General features: G+C 40.3%; 1 long non-coding RNA gene across 1 annotated transcript in view; it reads right to left on the bottom strand.

Annotated features, from left to right (window-relative positions):
* Window positions 1-896: 896 nt before the first annotated feature.
* Window positions 897-15,638, bottom strand: part of LOC122813414 — a 47,231-nt gene continuing 32,489 nt past the window's right edge. The window contains exon 2 of the long non-coding RNA XR_006366681.1: window positions 897-1,283. This is a non-coding gene — a long non-coding RNA (uncharacterized LOC122813414). The remainder of the gene's footprint in view (window positions 1,284-15,638) is intronic.

Raw genomic sequence — 15,638 nt, 5'->3', positions numbered from 1 at the left:
TGAGCTCATTTTCTGGAAATTGCATTAGGGAGAGAAAGATATCAGATACAGTCCACTGTTCTGTCAGACCTATTACATATTCATAAGTCTAATAGTACCACTTAAGAGATTCCAATCTATTTTTCAATATAAACAGAACACATTGGACCGACAGGCATGTATCATAGGAAATACTTTGTTGGTACTGTCTTCCACTCCACATAAAGCAACGCACTTCTCTTTCTCTATTCAACTGTAATTTGAATAAATGGATTTGATCTGCAACTTCACTGAAGGCTTAGCACCCCTGTCACTCCTTGTTAAGTCTGTCTCTTTGTTATTTTGTATGTAAAATACAAGGGATAAAAACTACCATGGGAATGTAAGGATAGGCTTCTTAAGATTATCACAGATCAAAAGCTTAGTAAGTAACTATGAGCCTATGATGCTAACTACATATTTTGTCCATTAAAAAAAGGCATAGCATCTGCAAATAAAGTGCACACACTATCTTATTCAAAAACCTCTGAATTTAAATAAGTGCATAATATAAACAAGTCGCGCTGAATGCAAGCAGCAGAGCTCAGACTTACAAAATGTATACATGAAACATAGTTGTCTGTTATATCAAAATGTTAAATTGTTTCTCATATGAAATAATATGTGCTATATTCAATAAAATAAATAATGTAGAGAAAGAGGACTTCATAGTGATGATAATAAGTAAAACATTCTATGGAATTATTAATTACTGCGAGCCTTAGTTTAAAAAATGTCAGTATCCATAGTTCTCATGTATTTGCTTTCTTATATATGCCATATTCTTCCCTGACCTAATCCGACCTTCAGCTTGTAGAATCTGCTGTTTGCCATGGTAAGAGTTACTGTGACACTTGAATTACACCAAGACATTACACTTCATGACAGAGAAATTTTATTACAGTAAATCAGACGAGGCAAAATCCCATCACAGAGTCAGAATCAAATATTGTTTGCGCCTTTTACATTTATAAATACTTTTTCTCTTTCCACATAGCTTCAGAAATTTGTCAGATTGATTTCTTCTTCGATTTCCAGGCTCCAATGACTAAGCCCCTAGCAATGTAGCAGAAGCATTTCTGCACATACAAGAGGAGTAGTCTGTGCACTGATGCTTCCACTCGATTTCTAGGGTTGCTATAATGAGATTTCTTCTTGTTTTCTGTTTTATTCTCTCTCTCTCTCTTCTGTCCTTTTTACTTTGTCATCTCCTTCAGCGCTTGAACTGCCTCAATGGGTTTCCATTCCTGATTCACTGTAATAAACTGAGAAAAAAAATGACAGTTACTTAATTTATATGATAGTGTGGGCATATGTTTACCCAAGCAGAACTATTTGGATAAAGTTTTCAAACTCAAAACATTCTAGTGTGACCACAACATCATCCTATAATTAAAACCAAGGATAGTATACTAGCAGGACAGATATCTACTAGCGTACATTACTGTATCAGAGATACTGGATGACCAGAAACGCCCACATTGTCTCCAAAAGAAGTATAGGCTTCATGGGTACAACAGTACGGCAGGTGAACAGAGAGGTCTTGTAATTCTTTTCATTCTACATTCTAGACAAATCACAATTGCGATTTATGAAGAGCAGCTTTCTTCATTTCATAAAGTGGACTTGGGGTAGTAATGTGAGGTGGAGACATTTTCAAGTGCATGCTAGTGTGCTGCTGAAAATGGAGATTCAAAATACAGAAGTGTTACTGAGTCAATTTATGTATTTTTGCATATGTGTGTGTGTCTCTCTGTCTGTCTTTGCATGTATATATATATATATATATATATATATATATATATATGTGTGTGTGTGTGTGTGTGTGTGTGTGTGTATACACACACACACACACACACACACATATATATATATATATATATATGTGTGTGTACTCACAAATATGCATTTGTGTGTATACATGTTTTAATGAAACACTGACAGTTCACTGAAAACTCAGTTCTTCAAAATAAGAATTTTTTTATCAGGCTTTTATTCATTTTTCTGCAATGTGGCATTGTGCTCTTGCACTCACCTTAACTAATACAATTGTGAAACAATGAAACTGAATTAAAAAAATATCATACTCAGAGAGCTGTGTTTTCAGTGAAATGTTTTATCCATTCATAATGTGCAAATTCTAAAGTTCACGGAAGACACTTTTTTATTTCAATGAGACTTAGAGCAGTTAGCGCAGTCAGCACAGATGACTAAGATTATGATCTGTTAACAAGCTTTGTCCTAAAGTCAATGGTTTGCTTCCTTCAGCATCCACTTGCCTATTGTGTGAATCTGAATAAGTCATTAACATAATAGTGCTCCTTGGCTGTCCCTGCGTACCAATCTACACCTCTAGTAAACAAATAAAAATACATACACTGGTGGGCTGGGCATTCATTACTATCACTGATGATTGACAATGATTAGACTAATCAGCTGAATTCAGTGACATCATAACAGAGGATATGCAGCCTTTGACCAAAACGTAACACTGAGCTGCCACAGAAATCTCCCTGTCATAGGGTCTAAAGACTTTCTAGGCATGAAGGTTTGGGGTTGGTATAACGATTAAGTTGTCTACCTTGCGGTCACACTACAGGGTTTAATTCTCAACTTTGAAAGGGAAATGAACTAGTCTTAAAGTGGTCCACAAGGGCTACTAGCTTAGTACTTGCCTATGAAATTAGAATGTCCATTTAAACCAACTTGTGAATATTATGTATATGGAAAAAAGAGAAAAATTGCATCAGTATTTGACCCCCTCAAAATAATAAAATACAAATATAGTTCTTGCTGGCTTGAAATCTTAAAATGCAGGACAATTTTATTGAGCAGGGATATCAAATAACAGGATGGATATAAGAATATATAGACTCAATAAAGAAGATAATTTGCTGCCATTTCTGAGTGACAGTGCCTTGATATCAGCTGCTCATGGAGAGAACACAATGTTAACAGCAGGACACATCTGTGCCTGGCCAGAAATAGCACTCACTGATGATGAAGTTTAAACTCTTTGCTCAAAAAGAGTAGATGTTAAAACATGCTGTAACTTAAAAGCAGGAACTTTATAAGGAAATAAAATGTGCCAGGGCATTGGCTTTTCAACCCTCACAATGTAACAAAGAAAGTAATAATAACCAGTTATACACCTACTAGGGAGCAAAAATATCACAATACCCCAAATAATGTACACGATCTATCATTTTGAATGATCTTTAGAGCAGTAACACTACGCAAATATACTTAGTAATAACAGGCAATAACTTTGCACTGGTCCTGCTGTACAGCTGTTCTAGTCAGCTGATGTATTATACCCTGGTTAACACCAAAGATATTCCAGGTCATCTGTACCCCCCCCCCGGCAAATATCTGGTTCACGTGACGCTTGACATATCCACTTTATCGTATGTACAGTGACTCTGCCATAATTTGAATTATACACTGGATTTTAATGATAATGGTGAGGTGAGGTCAGAAATATTGTGCAAGTAATTCATGGACAGCAGTACCTAAATGTCAATAAAATGTTTTGATAGTGCATTTTATTAATGTTTAAACATAACTAAAATGTTTTGTTAGTGCATTTTTATTTCTGTTAGTGTCCAAATGTCACTAAGATATTTATGTTAGTACATTTCTATTGCTGCTTCACAGCCTTGCTATACTTTATTTGAAAGTTTATTGTCTAGAATATGAGTCTGAGGGACAAAGAGGATGCAAAAATATTTGATTGTAATATATTTTGGAAAAATGCCTTAAGATGGAATCTGCTACACTGCAAACTCTTTCTCTGACAAAATCTAAATGACAATTGCAGAAACTTGCCTTAAAATATGCACCCTACCCTTAAAAAATCCATCTGGCAAAGAACCTGTAAAATGATGGCCTACAATCATACCAGGACATGTTCTATCATTAATAGGTGTCAGTGGCTGTGGTACAACAGGTAGCACACTCCCCTTTGGTACTGGAATACCAGAAAGCTGTGGTCCTGTTCCCACTCCAGGTGACTGGATCGCACCAGGACATGTTCTATGCTTTTGATAGATGGCAGTGGTACAACAGGCAGCACACTCACCTTTGGTACTGAAACACCAGAAGGATGTGGGTTCTATTCCCACTCCAGGTGACTGGATTGCTCATCACCAGATGTGACATTCAACCAAGGTCCCATCTGTTATAGTTGTGGTAATACAGGTGGATGTAAAAGATCCCATGACACAAAAAGGAGTAGGGGAACTTCCTTGTTGTCCTGGCCAAATTCTCCCCAGTAGTATAAATACTACCCTTCTGAAAAGAGGCTGATAGCCTTGGTCAACAAAGGATAAATAAACAAAATAAATAATACTCACTGATAATTGAGATCACTCCTAATAGCTGATCATATAAGTTGCTTCAAAAACTGAAACTGTCTTTACCCAAGTAGCATCTGTTATTGTCATCCAAGTGCAGGACTTAGCTTTCTGCTGGGTAGGGATGTTTGTTTCTAGGGACTACATGTAAACCAATATGTATACAGCTAAGCACCTCTCTGTGACTACTCCAGCACAACTAGTACTGAGATGCATATGCCATTATCAGAGCCTCTGTCTCTGTGGAGCTGCTAAGGATATGAGATAAATAAAATGAAGAGATATGGAAGAAGGTCCCTCTGGTCATTAATGAACCCCTTGTGTCTTCTGAGTGTGGTATGAAGAGATTTCATTCCTTTCCTGCATTTAGCACACATCTAGTGACCATAAGTCTACCCAAGACACAGTGAAAGTGCCAGACATGAACCTGAGTGACCTAACCTAGAACTTTGACTGGATAATAGTGAACTCAGGGTGGATATACAGTGGGGCATGACAGCACAGCAGTTATCATTGCTGTCTCATTGCCCTCAGTTCTCCAGTTTGGTTCTCGGCTACAGTGCTATAGGTTTGGGTCAGCACATTCTCCCTGTGTCTGTCTGGGTATTTGACTGATCTTTCAGTTTCACACCACATCTCAAATACATTTGACATGGGTGAGCTGGCAATCTGCCAAATGACCCAAAGGTGTCAGTGTGATCTGTGGGTGAGTGTGTGAGCTCATCCTGTGATGAGTTGGTACTCAGGTTTATTTTCACTCCTGATTACCCAGTGAGTAATATGATATGCTATGCCTCCCTGCAGCCTTGACATGGATTAAACAGGTTATCATAAAAATGTCTGAGGTTAGACATGCTAACTGACAACAGATGATTAAATGAACTCCCCATAATTAGTTGGGTCTTCACTGTACACTGATATGCCAGAAGACAAGCCATAGTTATTCAAGCCTGACTGACTTGTAAAGATGTTGAATGTTGTTTAAGATGTATGCCTCAATGGAAGGAAAGACAAATGCCAGGGCCATCTTATCAGTTTAGGCTGATAGGATACGAAGTTATTCCAAGTGTACTTCTATTCTACATCTCAGAGCAAATGATGAACAAATACATGCCAGGATTTCGAAAAATGCCAGTACATGGTATGTGAGGCTGAGATGCAGTGTAGACTGGGATTTTGCCCTTTCTCTGGTGTTACGCAATCTCAGAATTGATATATATATAATTGTTATGGGATGTGAAGGCTGCAGGTGGCTTGCCACCCTTCATAAACATTGTTCTTTAGATTTTTTTCAGTCATCCTGCATTCTATGTTTTATGTTTGACTTTGTGACATTTGAACATATGTGCTTGATATTATGCCATAAGCCACCGGGTGGTCTGAACATTGGCTCTAGGTGATGGTTTGATGGTTACTGTTGATGTGACACCCTGACTCCATGTACAAAATTGAAAAATGGGGTTGATGTCAATGCCGATGCATACGATGTATATGGGGTGATGTCAATTCCAATATATATATATATATATATATATATATATATATATATATATATATATGTCTGTGTGTGTATGTATGTATGTTTATATATTTTTTTATTTTATTTTATTTACCTCAAGCTTAATATTCAAAGATAAAACAGTAGTTGACAATAAAGTGAGATGACAAGTGATTGCAATGATCTGTAAATCCTATCTGGAAATACTGTCTGCCTCTCTACCCTCTAGAAAGATAGTAACCTTCTCTGTGTGCCTCTGGTGATATACTTGAATGAAATTCAAAATAGGAATTGCTACAGGCATATATTATACAACTGAGGGTCTAGAGGAGGAAACCAGAGCCCCTGGACAAAACCTACAGAAAGACAATGAGGAATTAACAAAGGTTACTGCATCATGTGTACCTCAAGGTAATGTTTTCAGATTCATAGGCATCCCTGCCATAATGATTTTGCGTGAAGATATGCAGCACTGCAGTAGCCTGTCTCTGCAGCAGTGCTACATACTAATGAGACAGTCCGAGGGAGAGGCAATGGCTAATTAGTTATGTGCTCTCTGTCCTTCACACCTGTCTCAGGGAAGACATAGCTCAGACATGTAGATTATCACAGTCACTCTCTCCATGCTTGTGTGTGCGTGCATGTGTGCGTGTATATGGCTAAACTAAATGAGTGTCTGTGAGTGCCACTGAGTGAGGAGGTGGCTTTTTGTGTGTGTGTGTGTGTGTGTGTGTGTGTGTGTGTGTGTGTGTGTGTGTGTGTGTGTGTGTGTGTGGTGGAGGGTTGGCATGGCTATTATACCCCTGTCACTCACCTAGACTACCAAGCAGAGTCTGCAAGACTGGGTGGAGGGGTGGATATTGGCCACCTTTGATAACTCGAATTCTTGTACCTTATTGGCACATTATCAGCACAGAGATCTGGGGGAACACTAGCCATCAGGGATAACACTTAAATGTTCATGTACATGAATGGCATGCAAATAGAATGGGGATCATGGGGTGGGGAAACACTAGACACCAGGGATACTCAATATGGAGTTCCTGAAAGACACATATTTAAAAAAATGGTGCAGGGAACCATTAGACACCAGGGGCAAAGTAGAGTGCCTTAATAGTCACTAAACAGACCTCAAACCCTCTACCTTCCCACCTCCCAAAGAAGATATTAGTCCTCAGCGCTGTGACTAGACACCAGGAAATGTTTTTTAAATTAAATACAAGGGAAGAATACATATGGGGACAAGGGGATTTGAACCATGCATACTGGGCATAAGAAATCCTTGCATTAGCCCAGTGTACTAACTGAGAAATGAGTCCGGATGCCGTTTCTTTTTACTATATATTGTGGAGCTTGGGCATCATGCAATGCCTGTAACATATTGTGACATATGAGGGATAGGGATGGGAATCATTCAGCATACCACTAAAGCTCATCAACAGCTTTTGACGTAGCAAGCATTTCCTAAAGGATATGAAGTCTAAGACCTGAATATATGGCATTAAGGACTGACCGTAATTATCCACGTATTACCTGGGTAGGAGGAAAGGAAATATCATTGATGTTCTGACAACAGGGACAGGTGTGTGGTATGTGGTGAGGGTGTGAATATGTGTTTTACTGTTTTATTGTGTGCTTGTGTATGTGGCAGAGTGATTGAAGTGGGAGAGGTACCTGTATTTAAATGCTGTGACTGCCATAGCTAAATACTGCGGGAAGTACTAGTCTGCACTTTGTGGCAGTTAACTGCAATTCATAGACAATGAGGTTTTTCCTCATTGCAGCTAATGTGGCTACGAATCACAAAATACTGTATCATGGTAAGAGTGCTTTTTACTGTAGGCTAGTGAAGGAAATCCTCATTGATTTGCCAAATTAAAACAGAAGCTTTAAAAGGAACAAAAATATGTAAGGCAAAATCAGTTGGAGACATTTTGCAAAATCAGGAATAGCTGAGAGCATTTGTAACACACACACACACACACACACACACACACACACACACACATATACATACTCGCATACATAACTACATATGTAAGCACACACACACACACACACACACACACACACACACACACACACACACACACACACACACACACACACAAATATACATACTCGCATACATACCTACATATGTACACACACACACACACACACACACACACACACACACACACACACACACACACACACACACACACACACACACACACACACACACACACACACACACACTTCAATTCAAAAATAAATGCTTCCTTTCCTTCTTTCAGGATAAGTGCTAAACCCACTCCTATCAAAAACATACAGTATTTTAAATAATTAATTACATTCCACTTGTTCATTTGCTTATATCTTTATATGCATCCAGTACTTTCCTTATAGTTTCATTTAGGCTGCCTGAACCAATAGAAATGGCTCCTTGCTGCTTCATACAAAAACCCAGGAAGCCCCTTTTCAAATTACTTTTCTGAGTTCTACAGCATTGCCTTTTTTCTTCTTTTGAGCTGCACATAATGCTGGAGCTGGTTTTGAAAGCAGCCTGGCTATGCAGTATGCCAATTACCTTTTTGTCTTGGATTCTTCAAACTTAATGGAGTCATTTGAACTTGGAAGGGCTCAAAACTATCCACATGTGCAATGGCATGTAAGGATTTTCAATATCAAGTTATGGAAATAATACTAAATAATATAAAACTATGATTTTTGTAAGTAAAATTAGAAAATGGTAATTCAATTTGCTTTGTTTTTTTTTTCCACCAGGAAGGCAACAACCCAGCAGACAGTACCATGAGATGTCCCTGGAAAAGGCTCAAGCAAACCATACCGGCTATACCAAATGCAATATACACTCTGTGTGAACTGAAAGACATTAACCCACAAGTAAAGGCACCTTTCTTTCTCCATCACTTTTGAAGGATTCAAGAAAAGTATACAGTCACCTACATAACATAGCCTTACTACAAAAATGCCATCCATGAGCCACAGTGTAACTGCTTCCAAATTGAGGAAATTTTGCTCAGGAGATATAAAAATGCACTTTGATATCTAAAGTGGCATTGATGAAATGTTCCTACAGAAAGATACCATTCACATGTGGTCAGTCTATAAGTACCAAATATTTTATAAACAGAAGGAGTTGTCTTTTTACATTTAGTCTTCTTCAGACACAATTTGCAGTCTGATATAATATAGATCAAAATGTATAGCATGCTAGTTCATTTCATTCAATGCCTCTCCACCACTGATAAATACATACCCCTGGATTCACGAATCCTCCATGTAAGACTAAATAAGTCTACTCGGAGACTGCAGTTGAACGGTATGCCATGAATATTCATGAGGGCACGCTGACTCTACTCCAAGTCTAACACGGACCATGCAGGAAAGCAGGGGGCGTGTCCAACTGCCGAGCAGTTTAAAGGTCCACGCCCCTGCAAGTGTCTGAAATGCAAAATGTCAACACACAAGAGCGAGTCCGCTCAAATGTCCATGTACCCAACACCACACTCCCAGACATTGTAAACCCCCATCACAAAAACATTAATTTTTTTTCTAATTCCCGATATAGTTTGCCCGTATTTGCGCGTGTGTGCGCGGGTGTGCCCATTGCTTAGCTGCAGTTAGCAATCTCGACATGTAAGAGCATAATAAGGAATGTTGATGCAAATTACACCAAATAGCAATAGCGTAGTGGTAGAGTGTTCGCACAAAGGGGAGGCATTCATGGTTCGAGTCCCACCACTCCCCTTCCTATTTTATGTTCTAAATTAGTATATGAAATAATTCCTGACATGTATGATTAAAATGTTACTAAAAAGCATTGAAATGGCCTATGTATCAGTGAACAAAATGTATATTTATAAAGGAACCTGACATATAATTGCCCGCAGTTAAGCAATGCTTTACCCAGCACAATATAGTTGCCCGTAGTTACGCAGCGCTTTACCCAGCGCAATGTAGTTGCCCATAGCAAAATAGCTCTTTACCCAGTGCAGTTGGTTAACCAGTGCACCGTCTGGCAACGTGGAGCAACGTAGAGCAAAGTTGCCTAAACACAGCCACACCCCCTAGCCTGTCTGGACAGTAGTAAAATATAAAGCAATAATAAAGTTCAAACCCAGGACACTGTGCACCATAATCAAAGTACTGAACCACTAAGCCACAACAGCTTAAGATAAGCAGCCACTGTTAACATACATATACTTATAAATGGTAGATTAACCATTGCTAAGCAGGTCTGCAGTCAGCCGAGAATTTTCAAAAATGGCCAATCACAAAAAAGTGCGGGAAATGCGGCATATTTAAGCCCTATAGGCGGGAATACTCGCTATAACTGATTGTAGCTCACATCTGCAGTTAGAATGGCTGGTGCTGGAGAGGGTACATGCTTTAGAGTGCAACGCTGGGTTATCAAAGAGTCGAAATACATGGTTTGGCTCCTTGTCCACCATCATGAGTCAAGACTCCTGCAGGGCCAGTTCCAAGGGACAGAATACAAAGCAGAGGCTTGGAACTGGTTAGCTCATGACCTCACCTGTGTCACAGGCATTCCTCGGACTGGTGAGCAGGTCCATCACCACCATGCAGACCTGAAGAAATGGAAGCAGGATCTACTGAACCAATGAATACAGGAGGCCTGTGGGATGCAAGATGCCCCACAACTGAGTAGGTAGCCATGGAATGCAGTATGTACGACATGCTAATTTATTCTATATAATGGATAGGTATGTCTCAATATCCCTTCATTTACTTCACAGCTGCAGGTGTCCATGCTGCGAATCAGCAAGCCTATGCAGATAGGCTTCTAAGGCTGCGCCACCAGGCTGGTTAGTAATTATTCTGCATCTATTGTTATATAAAATATGTGAGAGAGCCTGAAAGAAAGTGTTGTAGCCCTATAATACAGCCATAAAATGCCCTGAATAATTCCTCTGCATGTACTGTTATAGAAAATAAGTCAGAGAGCCAGAAAAAAAGTGTAGTAACCCATTAAGAAAGGTAAAATATGTCCGGAATAATATCTCTGCATGTACTGTCATATAAAATAAGTGAGTGAGCCTGAAAAAGAGTGTTGTAACTTATTAATATAGGTATAATATGTCTTGAATATGTCTGCCATATGCACTGTAATATCAAATAAAGGAGAGAGCCTGTGGAAAAGTGTGTAATGTAATTAATAAAGGCATACAACTTGGAGTGTGTCTGTGTCACTTACTTTGAAATGTTGTTGTACCCTTGCATTATACAAATAGTACTGTTTTAATAAGTGCTGGCAACCCACAGTTGGGCATTCCCATCTAAAGTGGTTGATGGAAGTGCCAGTAGCTGTGAAGCACATATACAGTCCTCAACAGTCAGTTACTTGCTGGCATGCATAAGTAAATCTGGCACATGAGTAGCTCGTTAATTTGTTCCCCAGAAATGTGAGTGTGTTACACGAAATGCAGGATTCTGTACAAATTTAACTGAAAATGTCATGTGAACACATCCAGATATGTAGATAAAGAAATATAAATAAAATCAATAAATATGTAGCAGTAACATCTGCATCTTGGACAGGTAGTATGTCAGATATAGGTCAGGTATATAATGAACTACCCAAACCCATTACACAACCTAATGCATGTTGGCAAGTGTAATAATACATGTAGGAGATATACACCTGCAGTCAATAGGAATGTAGTGTACACTAAAAGTACTTATAAGATGTTAATTGAGGTTTCTTTCTACACCCTACTGTATGTGTATAAACAATGTAATTCCACACCTCAATGGGTATGTGTAATCTCAAAACATTTGTTGGGACATATGTCCTATCGTTCTATAAATATCTGCATTCACTTTGATGCATGTGCCCTGTTCAAACACCACAATCATGGTGGCCTGTTGCCACCAATCATCCCTGCATGCCGTTGGAATGTCCACTGTCCTTCAATATATGCATGTGTTATGCTTGCTGTTCAACTGTTGGAACCTTGGTGTGTTGGGTTAATGGGAATATTACTGCATGCTGTAACAACTAATTTAGAATGCTGTTGTTTATGTTGTAATTAAACACACCTAATCACAGAACGTATGGGAAGGCTGGTCCCAGCGGACCCACCTGTCCCTCCTCAGCTGGCGAGTACACCTGGCACCAGCAGGTCCGGTGCCCAGCCTGGGCTCCCCTCCTCCATTGGTCCTGTGCCACCTTTGGGTGGAAGCACTGCAGGGGATGGGGCTCGTCCCCCCCCCCGTGCAAGTGTGGGTGGAGAAGGGCCACCTGTCACCCTTCGAAGGGTCCGGGTTGTGGTGCATAGGGAGATCCAGCATTCAGTCACTGATCCCCTACGCCAGCTCGAGGCGAGAGTGGCACGTCTCATGAGTGAGCCTGCCCATCCTATGCAGCCCCCAGCACAGCCACCCTCAGGGCTGTGAAGGTGCAGTGGTGACTGCCCATGGGTGGGGATCTCAGTTCCACTGTTACCATCTGTGGGCTCATGGGCTTGCGATTTCCAAACATCCGTCCCCATCAATTGTGTTCACCCACCCCATGTGTCATACACCGCCCCTGTATGAGGCTTGTTTGTCTTGTCTGTTTACCTCCCCAACCTACCTCCCCAAATATACCTACTTCCTCTACCTCACTTTCCACTCTCACCTGAAAAAAAAAAAAAAAAGGGCAATCTGTACCCACAAAAAAAGTACGCCCCATACATAGCTGCCCATTTCACACACAGGTCCGCTGGACATGTAAACTGATAATTATAATTGGCAGTACAACATACTTTGTTGTCCTCACCCATCTCCCAGGGGTGGAAGGTTTCAAATTTCACTCCAAATTTATTGCATATGCACAGCTGTTGCTGGTAAAGAAATGGGCAGTTATGGACCTTCCCTACACCCGTCCTGCACATCCCAAGCTTGTTTTCCTACTGTCTTTCCCTCTTTGTGCCCCCTTTTTCACCACTTTCCTATCTCCCCATTTTCTTTTCTTTCAAAGAAATTAGCATGGGGGTTAGCGGGAGTAAGCACTTTTAAGCAGTAGTAAGCGGGTTTGAGCAAGTGTGCGCATGTGTGTGCTTAGCTAAGCATCGCTAAGCATCGCGCAAACCCGCACAAACCCACTTACAACTGCTTAAAAGTAACTTAGTCACTCTATGTCAGGGCCCTTGTTCTGCTGAGCAGCAAAATAAAACACCTCTGTCAGTCTCGAACCCCAGACCTTGGACACACTAGACTGCATGAACTACCACTAAGCCACAGCAGATATACAATACCTTGGTGCTGAAATAAATATTTCATGCATTACAACGAGTGAATGTAAAGGAAAATAGGAAGGCCATAACACAAAGCTTGTTCTGTGGATCTTTACCAGCAATTGTTGTGGAATTGCATTACATGAGTGTGATATGAGAAGCAGCCATTCTAGCAGCAAATAATATTACAGAGGCATTTTACAACCCCCACACAGTATCATAGCAGGACAAACACTGGCATATCTTATTAGGGCAGAGGCCATACTTCCTAACTGTGACTACCTTTCAGGGATGTCCCTGATTGTGAAACATATTTTAGCTGTGTCCCTCTGAATCCCTCTGAAAAGTACTGATGTCAGTCAGAAAGGTGGGGTATTACACAATGAATACTGACATTAATAACAGTAGACACCACTTGTACTTCATAAAAGGAGTACTAATCCATATGCACTGCTTCAATCAAGTCTACACTTACTGTCTCTATTATGTGTAAGGTGTACCTCACTTTTAACTACCTATCCCTGACTCCATGAAAAGATGTATCTGAGTGTTTCATAGGCCTGGCAGAGGCACAGACACACAGGCACATCAGCTATTCTGCTGTTACACACTGCAAATAGCTTTGGTAGGACTTCCACAAGCATACCCTTATGTAGGAGTACAACACAGGAATACCAAAGGATGTAGCCATGTACTGGTAGCAACTGACTGTAACAATGCCATTGTACCAGTGCTGAAAACACATGTGAGTTGCACAGACAAAAAATACCAGTGTAACATCTGGCTACCATCTGGATAGATTCACAGTTGGGAACTATGCAATCAGACCACCTGCCTTGATAAACTAACAGGTACACACCAATCCTTTAAGTTCAGTAAGATAACATTCACACAATAATACATAATGATCTCTGTATGTCAGCATCCCCCCCAATTTAAATATACTTGTGTGTTTAGGGTCTACCAAGGATGTAGGTAGGCATACTCAGTACTGGAATTATCCAGTTGTCCTGAGAACCCTGTGCTAATGTCAACAATAAAAACACAAACCCTGCAGAAGTGAGTAAATTAATATTCACAGTATAATAGTTCACAAACAGTTCATGTGCCAAAATAATACTTCTCAATAACTACTTTTGTATGGCAGTTAATTATATGAGTAGAAAATAAACTACATACTCACATATATCTTGTGTAAGCATTTGTAGGGGTGAGTTAAACTCTACACTGATAGCTGTGTACTGGAAGTGGCAAGAGTCAGGTCTGAGTACAACATGTACATCACTGTCTACACCTCTAGCTTCAGATATAAGAAGTATAATAACCTTCTGACTTACACAACAGTGTCCACAGCAAACAAGCATGGGCCCCACTCTGGAAATCTGAAAGGGCTATGCCTACATACCTTAGCAATTTATAGCATTGGGTTGCTATGACAGTGAGTACTGCAATTACCACACAGCAGGCTGTATGCATTTACCAAATTTACAGTGTGGGTTCTGTCAGTAAGCCAGTTCGCAACCCATCGAGTGATGTAGGGATTAAGGCCCAGCTTAGTAAGTTTATCTATGATTCCAGAGTGGGGGATGGTGTCAAAGGCCTTGGCAAGGTTCAGGTAGGCTGTGTGGACTGCCTTACCCTCATCCACAGCTCTGGAGACTGATTTGAAGAAGTTAATCAGGTTCAGGAGACAAGATCAGCCCTTCATGAACCTGAACTGGGTGGGGTCCAGTGTTTTAAGGTTGCCAATGTCTTTGTTTATAAGTTCCATGATAATACATTCCATGGCCTTGCAGATCAGGCTCGTTAGACTGATGGGGCTTTAGTTCCCGGGATTCAAAGTGGATCCCCCCCTTGTGGAGTGGGATAACTGTAGCTGTGTGCCACTCAGTGGGCATGATGCCTGAGGTGAGGGTATGATTAAACATGACACTTAGGTGAGGTGCAACTTCATTTTGTAGTTCATGTAGTACACAGCCTGGGATGTCATCTGTTCACAAGGATGCTGTATTCTTAGCTTTGGAGAGTGCGTTTTTTACCTGTGTGGCCATTACTACCAGAATTTGGCAATCTTCCGGTATTAAGATGGGCCATTTAGGGGGTACGAGGGGGTGACGTTGGCACTGAATTGATCTGCCAGGATATTGGCAATATCTTTGGGATCAGTATATTTAATGCCATTCTGTTGTAGCTCAGAACAGATCTGAGCATTGCCATTTTGATTCTTGACATAGTTATAGAATGCCTTGTGGTTGTCTTTGGAATCTTTGGCAATTTTATTTTCGTAACTAGCTTTGGAGGATTTTATGAGGGATCTCAGCTTCTTACTGAGGCTGGTAAGGGAGTTTTTTGCATCCTGGGATTGTCCTCTTTTCTGCAACAGTTTCTTCCTTTTGTTGTAAAGTTTGTTTATGGCAGGGGACCACCAGATTGGCTTCTTTTTTTTGGAGGAGAGCGTCTTGGTTCTATTTCGGATGGCACGATTCATGCATGAGTGGATGTGCTTGTACAGTGCCTTAG

This window comes from Protopterus annectens, chromosome 1.part1 (genome assembly GCF_019279795.1).
Source record: "Protopterus annectens isolate FY-2018-M chromosome 1.part1, PAN1.0, whole genome shotgun sequence".
NCBI lineage: Eukaryota > Metazoa > Chordata > Ceratodontiformes > Protopteridae > Protopterus > Protopterus annectens.
This window is presented reverse-complemented; position numbering and strand designations above follow the sequence as displayed.